The 19504-nt window shown below is 37.7% G+C and overlaps 1 long non-coding RNA gene across 1 annotated transcript in view; it reads right to left on the bottom strand.

The window, feature by feature from the left end:
- Positions 1–223: 223 nt before the first annotated feature.
- The window catches only part of LOC149918854 (uncharacterized), a 44049-nt gene continuing 24768 nt past the window's right edge, over positions 224–19504 (bottom strand). The window contains exons 3-4 of the long non-coding RNA XR_016463980.1: positions 3246–3429; positions 224–527 (exon numbers count right to left, since the gene is read on the bottom strand). This is a non-coding gene — a long non-coding RNA (uncharacterized LOC149918854). The remainder of the gene's footprint in view (positions 528–3245; positions 3430–19504) is intronic.

Here is a 19504-nt window from a genome sequence, read left to right as displayed (position 1 = left end):
AAAATCCCACCAAAACCAAAAGATGAACCAGTAGAACCATCATAACTTTCTGCATTCAGTGTAGAAGCATGGCCTCAGCACACTGAGTTGTACATGAAACACGGAGATCCCGAGAAGCTTCTCCTCCTCTTCAGTATCTCAAGTCTTTAAGAACCTCAGAGTGCTTTGAGTGTTTCAAATGCCCATGCACCTTGATGGAGCCTCTACAGCACTTTCTGGAATGGAAGCTCTTGAGAGTCCATTTAAGACTAGAAGAACATACAATATCTGCTTAAGACTGCTCTGATGCCCATTAAAGCCTATATAAGGATTTCCCATTGGCTTTACAAGAAGCTGTATGGGTCAATAGGAAAAGTCTCAGTGTAGCAAATAAAATGTTTTCCTATGATTATACTTGGTTTATTGGGTAGATAAATACCAGACGTGGTGGGTGAGAGATGAAGTCTGAATTTCCACCACAGCCACCCAAAATGAACTGTAGGAGGTTTTCTTTTATTCTCCCTCTCCTTGACCAGGACCACTGCCACCTGTAGGAGGACAAACCTTAAAATCACACTGACACGGTTATATAAACCAGTGAACAGTTGATTTGGAAATGCACAAGCTATGAGCTGTTCTGCAATCCAGAAATTGTGGATTCCAGACATGAGCTAAATCACAAACCACTGCCCAAGGCATCCTTTCAAACATTTCTTGCATCGTCGTTTCAGAAACAAAGCTTGTAGTATTTTAATCTCATGACCACAAGAGCTTCTCTATCGTAACATGTAAAGTTGATACAGAAAGTAAGGAAAGCACTTCAGCTTCCATCCCACTTCAGCTCTTTGGAGCCTACACTCTATCAGGAATACTGGGGAAAAGAGGGCCACAGTGGAACACTATTAGCTTATCTACAGCAGTAATGATAAATATCAAGGTGATAGTAGAGACTCCGTGGCAATACTATCTGCCCATCTTAGTCAAGGAGACTCAGGGAACAGGACATGCCCAGACAGGAGGAAGCTTAAGTTCTTTGTCCTGCTCAGTCTCATGTTTGATCATGTACTCCTACTCTGTAGCTAGGACTAACTCTCTTCCTTTCTACAGCCATTCTTCTGTGAAATGAAGGGTGTTAAATGCTCGGGGCTTTGAGAAAGCTGAGCATAAGAATCTGCACAGACTGGAAAGGAGAGCACTCAGTCCTGATCTCCATTTTCTGAACATTTTAATCTAATCTTAAAACTCAAGAGGTCACAACTGTCTGCACCTTTTTTTTTTTTTTTTTTTAAGCAGGAACCTTCCTGATTGTTTTCAACATTTTTTCCTGCATCTCAGCATATATAGTTCTAGAGATACACACATTCCAATGAGATATCACAGGTTAACAAGAGATGTAAGAGAAAAGCTGCTACAAAGAGCATCATTTAGCTTTTCATCAATGTCCTCAAACCCACCCTTCGTTCTCCTGTAATTTACTGAACTCTGATGTCTTTGCAGGTTGCTTTTTTTACCTGTTTTTGTTTGAGTTTTTATTTTTCTGACAAGCTTAACAACTGACTTCTAGGAAGCAAGGAAAGAATGACATTCTGCACAGTCATTTGAAATCTAACAGTGTGGAAGACACAGATGAAATTATCACAGGTGAAATATTACCTGTAATATTTCTGGTAATCCTTACTTTGATTCAGGAAAATCCAGAACCTTCAGGGGTAAAGGCATCAAGGAAAAAAAGGGGAGCAGCAGAATCAAAGAAATTCACCCAAGAACAATTTACTCTGTCTGTTCTAGAGTGACTTACAGTGATTCTGAAGCAATAAAATACAAATAAAATTTTCTCACATTTATCTCCATGGCAGAATGCAGATGTCTGCAAAAGTAAAAATATTCAAAAAATTCAGCCCACAGAGATTCCAGGAAAGTGAAAGGAGTTTGACTGATTTGGGATAACACACAAACTAACAACTTTCCAAAGTTTTAGGATTCAGAGAGAATTCCAAATGTTGTTTGATCAGATAAAACAATTTAGGCATTAAGTTTCTCCAACTTTGTTGCCACAACTTTAGCAAAGAACTTCATGTCAATTTTAAGCAAAGATACAGCTCTAAATTGAAGACATTATGAGTCCTCCTCTCTTTCAACCTTATTGAAATCTGGAAGCCAGAAGAATGCTAAGGATTAAAAATAGATTCAAGATTCAATTTAAATAAATAAATAAATAAATCCAAGCTGAAACAAAGGCTTTACTTGTTTTCATATTAGTTATGTCACTTTGCTGTTTACAAGTTACAGAGCAGCTTGCTTAAATTTTTTTTTCTATAGAATAACACTTTCAATGCATGCTTTACACAGTTTACATGCTCACACATTGAAATGTGTTTCAAAGGATTCTTATGACATTTTGTCATGCTTATTGTAAAATTTGTGCCTACGCATGAAAATCCCATGTGTTTAGAAGAGGTGGACATTCTTGTTTCACCCTGTTAACCAGATCAGTTAAGTCATCATCAGTTAATCAAAGGACTGATCACCACACAGTCCAACCAAAGCTACGTAAGTTGACATTCCTAACAATTTCGCATGGGACAGTGAGAAGAGCCCTGTATAAGTAAGTCCTTGTAAAAGTGCATCTAAATTAAGAAACTAGATTTTACTGAGGAAAATCTTACTGAGAAATTTTTTGCTAACTATGCACATAGTCTCTCTGGGATGGATGTGGCTGACCAGCAAGCTCAGTCCAGTCTCTGACAATTGACCCTGGTAGGAACCCGCAGCTATTCAATTCTTCTTCTAAAAAAATGACAAAAATGCTTTAAGCCTAGAGACTGGAAAAATAAAACCATGGAGGTTTCTACAGAAAAAATGTGTTTGGAGGGGATCCTTTGATACGCTTTGTTTATTGTTGTAAGTATCTGTAAATCTCAGCCTATTCTCACTGCTGCTCTGATCTGAGTTCCACATCTGGCTGTTGGTGTTACTGTCAGCTTGGTGGGAGATTTCTCCAGAGATCTCTGCATGATAAATACCTGTTTTCTGCAGCATGGTGCTCAGGTCTGAAATTTCTTTCTTTCTAACCTCATACTGAAGGTTCGTAAGTAGAGCACAGTGACTCATAAACAGTATTCAAGGTTTCCAGTCAGGCCCAAAGTATCCCAGTACGCAAAACTTTCACAAAAATGACTGTTTCGGTCTTCTTTGACCACTTCGACCAAAGCCTTATTTGTTTGCTCATGTCCAATAAAATAACACATTTTAGTGGTCAATCTTACCGCTGTCTCCCCCGCAGGTCCCAGTGGAAATGTCTGAAGCATGAAGGTAGTTGGACTGTCTGAAGACTAGCAAGTCTATCATGCCTTATCCTGATGGTAACCACGGAAGTAACAGCGAGTAGAGCTATTAAGAGGTGACCTGCTCTGTAGCACCAAGAAGCCACTTTACATCTCTGCTGCGCTGCTGGAAACAAAATAAGGGAAAACCAAAAGTTTTCCTGACTGAGCACATGTCAGAATCTGCGTGCTCTTATGAAAGTCTAAGGATATTTCACTTTCACAGCTACTTCACTGGGTTTAGGCATCTCCTCTAACCACTTATTCATATAATTACAACACTTCAGACTTCAGCAGGTTGTCCTACCCTGAAAACCAAGACTCATTCAAAACAGTACAAAGAACCTTCATCCTCAAAACATTGTTTGGGATTTAAATCTGAGTCCTCAGTTGAGAAACTCAAAATCTCAAGAAACTTTTAATGAAGCTCGCAAACATGGATGTTACCTTTAAATTTCAGATTGCTCAAGATTTGCTGAGCTCTCTGCAGTGCTCCATGAAGGCTGGTTTCCTACTACCCACATTCAGGTCTGTGTGCTATGAGTACAGTATCACTCATGGAAACTCCCAACATGCTGAAAACAAAGATGCTGAGTTCTAAGGAGATCATTGTTGGTTTTGAAATGTGGGCTATTACATTCATGTTTAACACGTGGATTTGGGAAATGGAATTAGACCAAAAATGTATTTTTTATGACATTTTGATTTTTTATAAGCTTCATTTAGTTTTGCAACTCCCTGCAAACCACACAATCTGTAATCTTATTTTCTGAGGAATTCTTTATGCAAAATTTGGCCAGATGATCACTGAGACAAAATACTTAATGCACTGTATATGTACAGATGAGCCATAAATAACCTCTTTCTTTCTTGTGAAGGAGGACTGTTCCAGTGTTTGAAGTAAAACAATAAAGGTGACAGAAGACAATGCCAGCACCAATGCCAGCATGCAGTATGTCCTAGAAAGTCTGAAATTCCATCTCATCAAGACCAAAGTTGAAAGCAATATTTAGAACCATCAGTATTTATAATTATATATATATAACTATAATACTGAGTCCACTTGATCTTAAGGCAGGATCTTAAGGCAGGATCTTAATTTTAGAATTCTGAAACATTTGTGAAACTGTGCTCATCCCCAGTAAACTGTTTGACTGTTTGACGTTTATGTACTTTGGGAGATTGAGAAAAACAAGCTTTAGAGAAGCTGCTATATGGAAAGAAAGAATCATTAATCCTCCTGTGCCTGAATCATTAGAGTGCAAGGTCCATCAGTACCAAATGAGTTTTCCAAGCCTGCACAAAGTAGTATATTTATCCACCTCTGACACTTGTACCAAAGAACAATGTATTTCTATATTCTACTCCTAGTCGACTCCATTTTTAAACTCTATAAACTAGGAAGAATACAAACAGCACTTCTACTGTCATACAGAGAGTTCAGACCTTAAGAGTCTTCGTTTTTCTATGCTTAAAGCAAAAGACATTTTTTTCCTTATTGCTTGTAAAGGGAATACATTTCTTCTCTTCTCCTGTTCCTTGAAATATCAGTACTCCATTGCTCTAAGGAGCATCTCTTCCCAGTTCCTGTTCCTTGGTCATATATATTATATAAATATTACTTTCTTTTCAGACTGCCTCTTGGAGTCACCCGATGAATTCCTTCTAAAACAAAATCCAGGTATGTCTCTGGCTACAGTTCACTTCACAGAATGCTCTCAAGAAACACAGTCAATGAGTTTCAACCACCCTTGTTCCTATCTTCCCTATGTAGGACTCCACTAACACAGAAAGATATCTATGCTTGGACACACATGTACCAGTTCTTGTCACAACTTTATGTGTTAAAAATTTCACCCTCAGGCTGCAGCACAGCCTCTACATATATTTTTAAAACATTTTGAGCTATAAAACTTCTAACAAGTTTTGGGCCACAGAGATAACAATGTGAAGCTCAGGACCACATGCTGTGTGACGTAAAGGAGCCCAGAGCCATGTGCTCCAGAGATCGGACCTAAGGAAGTCACCCCCAAGATATATTTATACAAAGATATGGTATATATTTGATGTATCAAGTATCTCAAATATTTAATAATGTGTTCAGCAGGATCCATGTAATCTCTGTTATCCTTTGGAAATTCTGGCAAATGTGGTTGGACCTTGTTAAGACAGCTTAATTTTCAAATTTGACATTGCTGTGCAGAAGGACACTTCAGTGTCTAGTAGTCTTGAAATCACTCATTAATTAAAGACAACATGAGGTAAAGTGCAAATAATGGTATTATCCACAACTGATGATGCACTTGTGAAAGCTAAGGTGAAGAAATAGAGGAATTCTACTTAATCAGTTGACAACTAGATTAAATCAAGAGAGTTTTCTGCCCCGACCTGCTACTGTAGGTGATAAGAGAAGAAAGTGAGACACATGAACACACACACACATCATGTAAGCTGTCTGATCCCTTTATTAAATCAGATGAGTTTCCCAATAATCAAAGAATCACAGAATTGTAAGGATTGGAAAGGACTTCTGGAGATCATCCAGTCCAACCTCTAAGTCTACTTTGCTTGAAGCTAGCAGTGAGAACATTTTAGGAGCACAGAAGTTTCACCATATAACTTGATCTTTACACAAGAAGGGGCCAAGATTAGGACTGAGTGTTGCCTCTACCCTCTAAGAGTTAAATGTGTTCCTGAATCCCCCAGGAAGCTCCTTGTTTGCAGGAAGAAGACTTGAAGGCCTTTTGCACAATTTTTTCCCGCTCCAGGACAGAGAAAGCACATAATGAATCAGAACTCTCCTCCTCATGCCTAGTGAGACAACCAAGTGAGATCCTGCTGCTCTTAAGGATTTTAATTCTCTATCACAGTCTAATACTTATATGATAGATAAAACAGTCCAACTTCTTTTGATTTTTCAAGGCAGTTCCTGCACACTTAGGAACTGATTATAGAACTCTGAGACAGAAAGCATGAGGTATAACCTGTTATTTTGAATATATTTATATTTAACTTAGGACATATCACACAAACTAGTTATACCAATAATGCCTGGGAGCGAAGCAAGTTGAAATACTGTTCAGTTCCAAAGTATAACCATTCCAAAAAGAGATAAACTATGTCTCATTAACAGCCCTCAAATGAAAAACCCAAAATCAGATGCCACTGTCCACTTACTAAAGTCTAAATTTCAAACCTCATTGTCACCATCAACAAACCCCAAATTATGTTGCCTTTCAATTGGTGTCTGCTGTCAGAAGGAGCTCATTTTTCCAGTAGAACCAGGACACATTCCTGGGCCACACAGTAAGTGACTCATCAGGATGAGGAACTAAATGTTTCATGTGTTGATGACCTTGTCACCAATGTTTTGGCAATCCAAGGAGCCACAGGAAATTTAAAACAAGTGCATGTTTGATTCACTTTTCGTCACACACTGGTAGGAATAGAGCATTTCTTTAGGAAAAGTGTTATTTAAAGACTGATGGTACCTTCTGGTCCAAAATCTTTGCTTAGTTTTTACCACAGTCTGACCGCTTGTATTAGATACAAGTGATTTTTGTATGCAGAATATCAGGCTAAATACAACTTTTATTATGAAAGAAAAAATGCAGTAGGTAAAGGGAGTTCCATGTAGTCCCGTTCCATGGTTCCCTCAATTGACAATTTTTTTTTCCTTTATGATTAAGAAATTTTGAATAAGTAACATTTTATGCTCTCAAGAAGTATCAAAAGTTAGTTCACGATAGACGAAAAGAAAATTGAGCTTTTCATTTTCAATTATTTGCCTATTAAAAAAGCAGACCATTTCTACCAAATGACAACTTCAGTTTTAGATTGGTAAGCCTCTTTTCTCCCCCTCACAGACAGTTGTTGAAATAAATTGACTTCTGCCTAGTCTAATAGCACTGTTAAAAAATAAAAAATAAAAGTCCTTTACTCTTGTCAGTATCCTGTCTACAAACAAGTTAGATGCTATCAGCAGCTCTGACAAACACCTTCCATCTAGGTTCTAGACTCTTTTTCAATGATACTGAAAAGATTTTTAAAAAAGCACAACATCAAAGGCCCAAAGCTATTGGAAGTGCATTTCTTCCACAGAAGAAACATTCATACATGGACCATGTATATTGGAAAGGAGTACAACTCCTTTGGAATTTAGGACCTGTATTAAAAAAAAAAAAAAAAAAAAGCCCCACAAAACTGCAAAGCATGTGTGTGACAAGAAACACTTACCAGTGGCAAGACAATATTTGTCAAGAATAGTGATAAAGCATTTTGATTTAACATAATTTGAATACAAAGTGATAGATTTAACTGACCTGTAGCCCTTTGGCCTTCATGGTTCTGTAACATCCCATCCAAAATCAGACTGACTGCTGCAGAAGAGTAATACTAAGCAGAAATCACTATGCTCATATTGGCACCAAAGCCCAGAGACTGAGTTCACTCTAAAGAATTCATTTTGAATTCTTTATTGAATACTGAATTATCTGAATTCTTTATTTATAATGAATTCATTATTCATAATACACTGCTTTGCAAAAAGCTTTGCAAAAACAAGCATGAGATGACAAAATGAAAGTGAAGAAAAATACAGGTAACTAACATTTAGTGAAACACTGCAAATTTCAATTTTACCTACAGTATCATAGCTACTTAACTAACATTTTAGTTAAGAGAACAGCTGTGCTAAGTATGTACCACAAATTGAAATGGTACTTCATCATCTCCATCTATTCTTCCAAAATTATTTTCCCCATCCAGCTTTGTATTATCACCATAAAATGATATTTTTGCAATGGAGGGATGAAATAGAATGCAATCAAAAGTGTAACAATTTCAAGATTAGCAAATTTCCATGAATCCTGAAGATTTTTCTGATCTAGTTCAAGCTTACACATGGCAAAGGCTTCACAAATTTTATGGGCCATCTGCAGGCCTAAGCCAATTTATATCTTCGGTATTATATCAGATATTCAAGCCCTATTTTCATGAAAATAAAAAATGCATAACATTTCTGCTTAGCATAACTTTTCTTCTTATATCACATTCCATCAATGTGCAAAAACAGCTTTTGCTGTTATCTTTTCACACTTCCTAATATGTAGTGTTCTTTCATGGTTCTGCAATACATTTAGGCATTTTTAATGTTTTCTCTTCTGCCTTTTCCTGATCTCCTTTCAATCTCAGCAGAGAAGCTGTGAATAAAGCCCTTTCAGGGTACAGAGAAGTGACCTCAACCTTTATCCAAACCACAAGCCAAAATGCTTGTGGTTTGACAAAGTTTGGTTAACATTTTTTTCCAGGTTTTGGCTCGTATTGGAACTAAAAGTGACAAAAACTCTACTGAGAGAGGTCCATTATTGTTAGATTTCCTTTCTGATTTTGCACAGGTGTGAGTTTCAGATAGTCTGGCTATCCAGTGCACTCCAGTGTTTGGGTAAAAGGGAAAATGTAACAGGACATCTTGTTTTTCTTGCATTTTTAAGTAGTCCCAAAGGGGTAAAAAACCCATCATTTATAAAGCATACACTTTTTCACTTTGTATGCATTACTCAGTACATGCTCATACTCAAAATTCTTGAATTTCTCCTCAACAGAGCAGCAGTAATATCTGTCATTACTAAACTCCAGTCAGAATGGAGTCTGTGTTTTCATTTTCTAGGCATATCAGCTATTTTCCTACTAAGTACTCTGCTTTGATGTCTTGCTTTTGCTTTTAAGCTCAATAATTTTGATTAAAGGAACTGTGCTAGGAAAGTCCAAGGAAGCACAGATAGGCTAAACAAGTTGGTATTTATTGGCATAAGGGTGCCACCTATTGTCATTACAATTGATGTGAGAAAATCTTCAACAGATTTCTTCGGAAAAGATAGCCCTTTTCTTTCTTTTTTTAGATAATTTTGACAAGATAATGTTTTTGTATAACATATACAGAATGCACACACAAATATTACTTCTTCCACTCTGTCTCAATGCTGCAGAGCATGATGATAATAGCCCCTGTCATTACAGATACCTTTTCAGACATGACTCTCAGAAGTTAGCCTGCTGTTCTTATTACTAGGACAACAGATAAGGTCCCAGGAGTGCCAGTATGCATCAGTATAAATCCAAACACATTATCTGTATTTATCTAAGCAAATAAATATAGAATTAGCCATTTTTTATGAGTATAAAGCCACACATTCAATCAAAATATATCTAACACTTCCCAGTTTTATGATTACTGAAATTTTAAAATCTATAAACTGGTTGAGTAACTTCTATTAGGTACCTAACTTGTTAGAGATTAAAAGCAGAGAGGGAATAGCAAGAGAGAATAGCAAGATTAAATTAAATTTCTGTAAAAGAAAAAAAAAAAAACCAACACAACTTCACCACTATATTTGAAAGTACTTCCCAATATTATTGTCCTGCTTCTCTGATTGGCTACCTGTGCAAACTTGGTAGCCATACAAAGCACAGTTTTCAGCTAGAGAAGTACTGACTGTCATCTTTCAGTGCTGACCTAATAACAATAATACACCAGCTCTTTTTTTGCTCTTTGCTTCAAACTTGAAGACAAGGTTTCAGTGACATTCCAGCATCTCAAAATATTAAATTCTTGACAACTTTCTATTTTCATGGTGTATAGAATCGGGTAGATTTGCTTGAAACTATCTCCTAGGATATAGAATGAAATATGTTATTTCTATCTTCAAAAAATTATGGTAAACCATTTAGGCAGTAGCTTCCATAATACAAGAAGTACAAAACTGGAAAACGGAACATACAGATGTGTTCTTGAAGGAATTAGGAATACAAAACTAATTAACTGGGAGAAAAGATGTCTATAAATAAACTGTAGCTCATTATATATGGAAACTACTAATAACTATGCAGAGAGGATATATAAAATATATAAAAATATACAAATGAGTACATTTTAATTGAAGGAAGTGCAACTTCCAATATTCCACTTCTGCGGACACTCACCTTTATACGGTAGTCTTCAATAATGGATAACAAATGTTGAGCAGTCAGACCACCCCGCTGCTTCTAAGCACAGAGAAACATCTATTTCCAGGCCTACTGTTTTGGGAAACTTCTATGTTGACAAAACACTGACAGAATAAACACACTGTGCTGTGACAGATTCGTATCTGTGGTATTTTTAAAACATCAGCCTTAACTTTAAGCAAATCTATGGGAAGTGAACAGACACGAAGACACCATGAAGCTGGCCAATCTTATTAAAACCTAGCTAGATACAACAGACTCACTGGCATACGGCATGTAAGATATTCCACACTTTTGTACAACTTTTCAGAGATACTAGGATACATACGAATACCTCTCTCAGAGTTGGTTTGGTATCGACTTATGCTAGGCTTGAACTTTCAACTTTTAAGTTGGTTTTGTTTTTTGCCATCTCTAAGAAAACTCACCAAATCCACTGTGATGCAGGGCTCTCTTTTCATGAGCATATGGATACACATAAACAAAAATACAATCTACTTCGAAGATAAAAATGGCATCATTGTTAACCCTCTTGTTGAAGATCATTTGAGCAAACATAACTCTCAAAGCACATGGCTGTGAGTCTGAAAATCAGAAGCTGTTACTTTGGTTATCATGTTTACCTCCAAACGTGAATCCCAAACACCAGTATGAATTTGGTTCTTGCCTTCTAGCCACAGTTACTCTAAATTTAATATGGTTGTTTCAGCTTTACGCTCAGTGCTCCAAGAAAAATTGTCTTATTCTTCATGGATAGTGGTAGTAAGAGAAAGATGAAAATGCTATTATAATTTGGCCACTATTTGTAAAAATGCTTTTTTTTCTCCCTTTTTTTTTCCTTTTTTTTTTTTTTAATTATTTTACTTTTTTTTACATTTAAAATTTCGGGGAAAAAAAAAGAAAGAGAAAAACAAGATCCCAGAAATCCTAGTTCTATTTTCTTATTATCTACAGTTAGGGAATCAGAGAAGCATAAGTCTGGAGCATCCTATACCACCAGTCAGGTGGGAGATAGACATCTGTAATCTGAGATATTCTCAGAAGATGCCGGTCTCTGTAGTCTTGGACTACAGGGATCATGGTTCAGCTGGTTCAGTAAGCCTCACCACCGTAAGTGGCAACTCACTCTCAGCAGATCCTCATCTACATATACAGCTAGAACAGAATCTCAGTTAGTTCTGCACTATTACTACTATTTGTCAGCAGGCTGCTTCAGCAGGAGGTTCTCTGATTTGCTCTAAGTTTCCATGGTTCCAAAGCCTGCAAGAACTACATGGCAAATCCAGAGAAGGATTGAAAAAAAATCCACCTTGTGTCAGCACTATCAACACACAGAGTACTGAGTTCCCTGCATGCCATGGACCCTCTCCTGGATTGACATGCCTAAACCCTGTTCCCCAAAATCTGTTTGAAACTGGTACAGGTTATTGATTAAGAATAACAATGGCTACCCACAACCTGTAACATTTTCTTCAAATAAATGACACAGGAGTCTTGAAGGGAATCTGGGACAGAATCTGTTTCAGAGTTAGCAAAATATTTCAAAGGCGATAAAGAAAAAAACTCTATTTTTACTCCATGAGCAGCAGCAAGTACATGTTTCACCCAGGTTGGTAACACTTTCAGTGAGCTTGCTGATGTCTCATTCATCAATAGATGAGATGAAATCATAGAATCATAGAAAGGTTTGAGTAGGAAGGGACCTAAAAAAGGAAGGTTATAAAATTCTGCGCCTTGTCTCTCTGCACTTTACAAGAAGTCTGTACCCACATAACTAGTTTCAAGCCATCCTTTCACAATGATGTGACCAGCTGTAGTAGAATGCACCAAGTGAACTAGGATTGACTTATTTTTCTAGATCATTTTAAGGACACTCTCAACCGGTGCACCAGGTACGTAAGGGGAAAAAGAAGGTGAGTTCAGGTTTCTAGAGCATCCAGTATCATCATCAGCCTTAAGAGGAGTATAAAAGATGTGAAAACAGATCAGCTGCCTGGAGCTCCATATGGCTCAAGCAGCTGCTGAAAACTCAGCAGCACCACAGCTTTCTCCTTCACTCTCTGCTCTGACAAAAAAATTGGGTTCCCAGAGAGGCTGATAGAAAAGCAGATCCCTCCTGCTTACAGCAGTAAGTGCCTCTATATTACAGCAGAGGCCTCCATAAACAGATAAGTGTAGCTACAACATAAAACAATAGGAGAAAGTATAATAGAATCATTTGAGTTGCAAAGGCCCCTTAAAGACCATTTGGTCCAACCTCCTTGCAATGAACGGAGACACCCACAGGTAGATCAGGTTGCTCAGAGCCCCATCCAGCCTGATCTTGAATGTCTCCAAAGATGGGGCATCCACCAACTCTATGGGCAACCAGTTTCAGTGCTGCACTAAATAATCTTACTGTGAAATCTTCTTCTTTATAGCCAACCTAAATTTCCCTTCTTTTAGTTTTAAACCATATGCCTTTGTCCTATTACAGCAGATGGTGCTTAAAAGTTTCTCGTCTTCTTTCTTATAGCCCTCCATTAGATTCTGAAAGGCTGCTATCAGGCCTCCCTGGCCTCCTCTTCTCTAGGCTGAATAGCCCCAGCTGTCTCAGTCAGTCCTCATATTGAAGGTGATCCATCCCTTGGATCATTTTTGTGGCCACCCTCTGAATGCACTGTGATGTCTCCATGCCCATGCCTCTTCTGAACTGAGGACTCCACATTTGGATGCATTACTCCAGGTATTTTTAACAGATATTCACACAGATTCTGCCTCCACAGCTTTTGTGCAAAGGTCAGTAGTATTATACTAGCATTACATATTTTTATAATCAGTAAAGGTATATCAGCACAATAAGTAAAATCGGTGTAAATACATTTATTGAGGTGAAACTGAACCCTCCCTGCTGAAGTAGGAGTTATATTACTGAAACTAGAAGGGTACATGCAGAAAACATCCTAAAGTTGGCTTCAGTGGTAAAGCTATACATAATGTCCCAGTGACATTAGGCACTTGCTCAGGTAGACTAGGAATGCTTTAAAATCTTTGCGTTAGGACACCTCACCTCTGTGGAATGCCAGTTACTTCATACCCACCACTCAGAAAACCATGCATCTTTTCAACAGATCAAATATTCCTGATGTCACAGCTTATAATTAACAAAAACACTGAGGAAAGAAGAAAGAAAAAAAAAACAGCACAAAAATAAATAAATCTAACCAGTGGTGCTTGGTTAGACCTTAATATTTATTTAGCATTCCCTTTGTTGGCAGTTGCATGTTTAGTAAGGAGTGTCAACGTGTTTTCCTTTATCAATTCAGCCAGCTTTTTCTTTCCCCATTTTTCCCCACTCCAAATTCAATTTTCCTCTTGGAGATAGGAAAAACAAACCAACTACTACACATCAAGAAAGCGAACTTGGACTCTGACTCTCATACGACTTTTCCATTCTTTGAAATTCACTGTGGATCTATATATGATTGGGTTTCCTTTTGCACTTCTTGGCAAAAGAAAGTTTGGAGCTGGCTAGTGAAAAATCCACCCTTTGCTGTATTTTGCCCACAACATTGCCTTCAAAAGCCAAAAATCACAATCTGATATACAAAGGGAACACTCAGTGGCTTAAAGCTGGCCTCCTCCACTTACTTACGCAGTATATATTCCCTTGAGTCTAAGCATGCATATGAATTCCCCTCCTTGTCTAGTCTTTCTGCTCTACTGACACTGCAGCATGATTGACACTGTCCATTGTCCACATCAGAATGAACAGAAATGAAACACACCAGAAAGATGCCTGTGTCAAATATTTCTAACTAGAGAGAGGAGAAGAATGGTCTTATTCTTGCCCTAATTCCTGACACAAAATATGACCACAACAAGTCTGAAAATACACCACAGCTTGTCTCTAATATCAGCATCACTTGAGAGCTAAAAGCCACCTGGCAAAGACCTTTTACAACTAAACAGCTGGAAATTGATGCAAAGACTAAAGACTACGATAATAATCAATGGAACTGTTTGGTGTATAAGTGAGTAAAAACTTTAATTAAAAAGAAACAAACCATCTATAGCTAGCTTCTCCATTTTTGTATGCAATAGCCATGTTTTGTGCTCCTTCCATGTTTGTATTCAGAAATCTGAGGCAACAAAAATTGGGCTCAGTTTCACTTTTGTTGGACTTGCTCCATGTCTTGTGAATGAGAACATGGCCTATATGTCATGTTCTAGAGTAGCAAAGGATCCAGTGGATGCCTCGACATGGATGACCGTAGGACAAAACATACATGTCTGATGAGACTTTTGATACGAGTTGATCCTCCAACAGGCCGCCAGCACAAAGCATCTGTATACTATCATAAAACTGTTCAATCTTACAGGGCAAGTTGTGCCCTTCACAGACTGACACTAGGTTCTACAAGAAAGGATTGGAAGAAGAGAGAGAGACAGCATCTACCCTAATTTCAGTAAAGTCTCTGTTGATGCTCCACAATGAACTTAGGGATATCCTTCAAAGCTACTGGAGACAATAGCAGCCTTTCTTTTGACATGCCCAGGTATTCACTTGGGCTCTAAACTCACATAATATTAAATGAAAATACACACACTTGGTGTGATTGCTGCTGCTCCTAAAGTCAGTCATTAAAATGGAAAAAACTGGAGATACAGGAATCCCACTTGGCAAAATCCCCTTTGTCCCTCATCATGTATATTGTAAACTTACAAGATATTGTAAATTTGCTTCACATAAGCAGTGAATAATCTGCTTAGCAGTAGTGGCAGAAATGCAAATATTTCTTTAGCCAAGGGCAGACTAATACTACACTGGCAAACTCACACTCCCCACCTTAGTTTGGGAACGGTTAAAACAGTATAAAAGTGTAACACCAGTGGATAAAGCCTGTAGCATGCTGTACAGCCAAAAAGCAATATTTGAATTCATGTGGGGAAACATTTTGTGTGCTGCAGAAACCAAAACTCAGCTTTGAAGCCCCATGGGAGAGCTGATCTGGAAATGCTGTATAATTCTGTCTTAGTTGCCTCATGGAGCTGGAGTACAAACAGGTGACGTATTGTGTATTCTGGACTTCTCTTTGGAAAACTGGGCTCTAAACCACAAATATTTGTACACAGTCTCACCCTCTCACCAGGGCCATCATCTGTTTAAAAAAAAAAAAAGTGCAGGAAATTCAGTGCAACGAGAGGACTGTCAGTCACAATTTTGCTTCTTATTCTGATACTGAGTGGGCTTTTTCTGAGAAGACAAAACAATAAAATTAAAAAGAGAAAGCTCCATCTCCTGGAATCTTGAGAATTTCAGTGTTCTTTTCTATTTGGTTTTACTCCATTGAAAGAGAAAAGCTTGAAAACATGAGCCCTAAAATATTTTTAAGGAAAAATAAATTATTTAAAAACTGTCTTTACTTTTAAGCCTTGGTCATAATATTGCAGGTATTGCCTTGTGATTTAAGGACCCTTAGAAATAACAAGATTGTAGATCAGCTCTCCTGCATATTCCATAGGTCACAATCCAAACCACTAGAATTATCTAATTCACATGTTATTTATTATGCAATATTTTTCCTGCCTGGAAAGAGCTTCCATTCCTTTATCTGTGAAACTTTTTGTTTGTTTTAAATAAGACAATGACCTGCTTTAAAAGACAAACTTAATTCTCTTGGAGAATTCCCTGCTTGCTATTGTACTTCATACCCACATACCAGCCAATTCAAACTGGCTTACATATAGATAGTTGCAGTAGCAAGTACTGTGGATATAATTCAAGTTAAAGGAGCACTTTCAGTGCTGATGGACAGACTGCCCTGTTTTCACCTAGTTTTGTTTTTTCATGACTATCTGCCCTATGTGAATTGCAATCCATACAAGTAAGAAGAGTAGTTTAAAGTAGAAAAATTATCCAGATTTTTAAGATCCCTTGTGGCTCAGCAAACAAAATAACTCTGTGCTGATATTCTGGTATCCTCTTGAATTTTGCAGCTTGTATGAAGCATGTTGCATTGTTCTCCAGAAATCACCAAACTAATGACGTTCTCTGTTCATTCCTGCCAAGTAGCAGTTGGTAACTGTGGAACACACTTCAGAGAGCAGTGCCTTTTACTGATGACATCTTTAGCATTCAGCTACATTTTTGTTAATTTAATTGACCAAAACGAATTGATGCTGGAACAAGAGCATCACCTTGCAAGTTTCAGCATATTGTCATATTAAAGGGGAACCTGTACATGCAGATCCAAGCAATATTAGGAAATGAAAGCTGGATCTGGAGAATCTCACCTCATCTGCAAATTTTGTAAGCAGCTAACAGCATTTTAAAAAGTTAGCAAATTATTTCCCTTTAAAAGAATTTTTTTGTGTATGTGTCCTAATACAACCTTTTTTAAACTACAGAAACAGCACCACAGCGTGCAAAGGTAGATGATGTGAGAGACAGCCTAGATGAGCTAATCACCTGGAGCATTTTTTGCAGTGCAGGTGAGCTAGTTCACTTAGCTTTAACCTTGCAGTGCAGTGTACCAACAGAGTACAAGTTTGAAATACCAAGAACTGCAAGAGTCTATCCACGTTATGAGGCACTGATAAAGCTTCATTGAGCAAACAGCTTCAGATGCTGTGAGATTTCACTATTCCATCAGTGTTCTTTCATCTCTCTTCGCTAGGGATTACTGACTCCTCCAAGAGCTGTGAGCAAGAATATTTCCTTACATCTTTTGCTTCCTTCTCAGGTAAATGGTGTGAGCTACAGGGGATCTAGTCAGGTTTCACTGCTATTTATCTCCTTCGGATTGTCTGGGTTAAATACAACCTTGTGTTGTTAAATACCCAACCTTGTGGGTAGGTCAGAGTCTCATTTAAACTTAGTCACAATAGCTTTAACAAACTCTATCAACTTACTGACAGTCTCATGGCAATTTATTTACTTTTTTTCTCTACAAATCCCCTAGCAATTGAAAAAAAAAAAAAAGAGTATTTGAGCACTTTCTATTTCATTTTTAATCTCCACCTTGAAATTCACAATGTACTTGGATGATGGAAAAATCTCATGCTAATTTGAAACTGACCTGTTTCCTCTATGTGTTTGTCTTCAATACTGTACCATTGCCTGGAATGAGAGAATTGCCTGGAATGAGCAGGCTAGGGTCAACAGCAGCAAGTTGAAGCCTGCTTCAAATTGCTTACAGGACCAGGGATTTCTATGTCTGGAATGCATCATTGTAGTGGAGCACAGTTTTCAAACATGGCATCTGTACTGAAACACTGAAACTCACTGGAAGCTCTTAAACACTCCTTTTATGTAAGTAAAGGTCCAAGGGAACCTCCAAATGTGAAATGTCTGACATCCAATAGAGTAGCCCAAATTAATAATTGGGCCAGTATTTAATTATGTCTGGAGAATACATGAATTCATCTGAGACAATTCACACTGACTTAGCGTTTTTTTCAGGTTTTTTTGATGATGAAACCAAATAAATATTCTTTTGCTCCACAGATGCAGTGGATCAAGGTTTAGCTTGTTACACACAAAAAATAAATCAGTTTATATTTCCTTGACTTCATTTTTCCAGCTTTGTCATTCTGTCTAAAAGCACACAGCACGGTCAAGCCAGGCATGGCTATGCATGTTAATAACCTTTGGAAAACTCTAGATACTTCCGTGTAAAATCCTTTTTATTTTTTCCAAAAAATTGTCAAAGCACACCTGGTGAAATATACTTCTCTCTCTCTCTCTCTCTTTTTTTTTTAATTAAAGACTATGTTTCAAAAAGCAGTTGAAATTGAAAAAAGAAAAAACACGACCTTAAGTGGAACCACAACTGTGGTGCTGGTTTTCAAATCAAAAAGACAGTACAGTCTTCACAGGATATGGCTTCCAGCCAGTTGTTTAATGCTTGTAGGTCAATATACAACCAACCCAGCTTCTGCTGCCTAATTGACAAACCACATATCGGACACAGGAAGGTTAACAACTGTTCTTTCTTTCACCTAAAGTCTGTGTTGAGTCCTTGGGCCCTCAGCCCCTTTTTATTTTATCATTCACAAATATCTACTGTGAGCTCCCTCCAGGCACAACAGACTAACTGCATGCCTGAAAGAAATGAGACCCCTGGTAAGCACTGGGTGTCTGGTCAGTCAGGAGCCAAGCTAGCTGTTCATCATGCTCCTTGATTTCAGTCTGCCAAAGAGGTTTAGACCCACTGCTCCAAGCGTAAATTATTTGTGGATGAATGAACCACGAAGAATTTCCTCCAAAAATATTTTTGATTAATGGAGTCATGACACCAAAAGTCAATGCATCACCAAGCAGGTAAATATCTCTTTTCAAAAACGAATGTTAAATACACAAAACTGTTCCACAAAACACCAACAAAGCAGCAGCCTTTTTTTTATTATGTTTCTTGTTTGTTTGTTTTTTATTTATCTTCAGTTTTGTTTTTCTGGTATTCCTGACCGTTTAAAGGCAGAAAGCTCACATACATAAGTAGATTCCTGGAGGAGAGCACATAAGCAAAGACTGAACAGGGAAAACAAATATTTACAAGACCCAGATATATGTATTTTAAGTGACTATAAAATCACTTTCCATGTGTACTAAATGCATTCCCCCTCTTCTATCCTCTCTACAGCATAGCAATAAAGTACAAAGGAAAGATATGGACAATAACAGACCTCCATCCCATGCTGAATTAATATAAATGGGGTATGACTAATGCTAGATATTCCAGTACATTAAGGGACAAGAGAAGCCACTAATATTATTCCAGACAATATAATCAGACTCCTGGAGATACTGCTCCTTCTGTACCATACTAGTAATGCCTTGTACTTCACTCTGATGAAGTGGCAACAAACCCCAGCAATGCAAGCATGGAGGTTTCAACTCTGTGGCCATAAGACTCTGTATAGTGGCAAAAAACATGCATGTGTGTTTCTTCCATTAATACTGAATGGGCAGATTTCATCTGGAAGAGAAATATCCTAAACTCTTACATTTATCGAGCATTATATTTGAAGGAGACAATGAGTAGGTTCCACTAGCACAGATGTGTCAAGAGAAACAGGATGTTGTTCTGCCAGCTTCTGCCGACAGTGTTTTCAGGATTTGCTGACCTTTGCTGTTTGAAGGTTCAGAACTTGAAGTGTGAGGACTGTGAGCGTACAACAGCCTCAAACCGATAGAACTACTTTTCCAATCTAGC

This window comes from Phasianus colchicus, chromosome 2 (genome assembly GCF_987193195.1).
Source record: "Phasianus colchicus chromosome 2, bPhaCol1.hap1.1, whole genome shotgun sequence".
In the NCBI taxonomy this organism is placed as follows: Eukaryota; Metazoa; Chordata; class Aves; order Galliformes; family Phasianidae; genus Phasianus; species Phasianus colchicus.
This window is presented reverse-complemented; position numbering and strand designations above follow the sequence as displayed.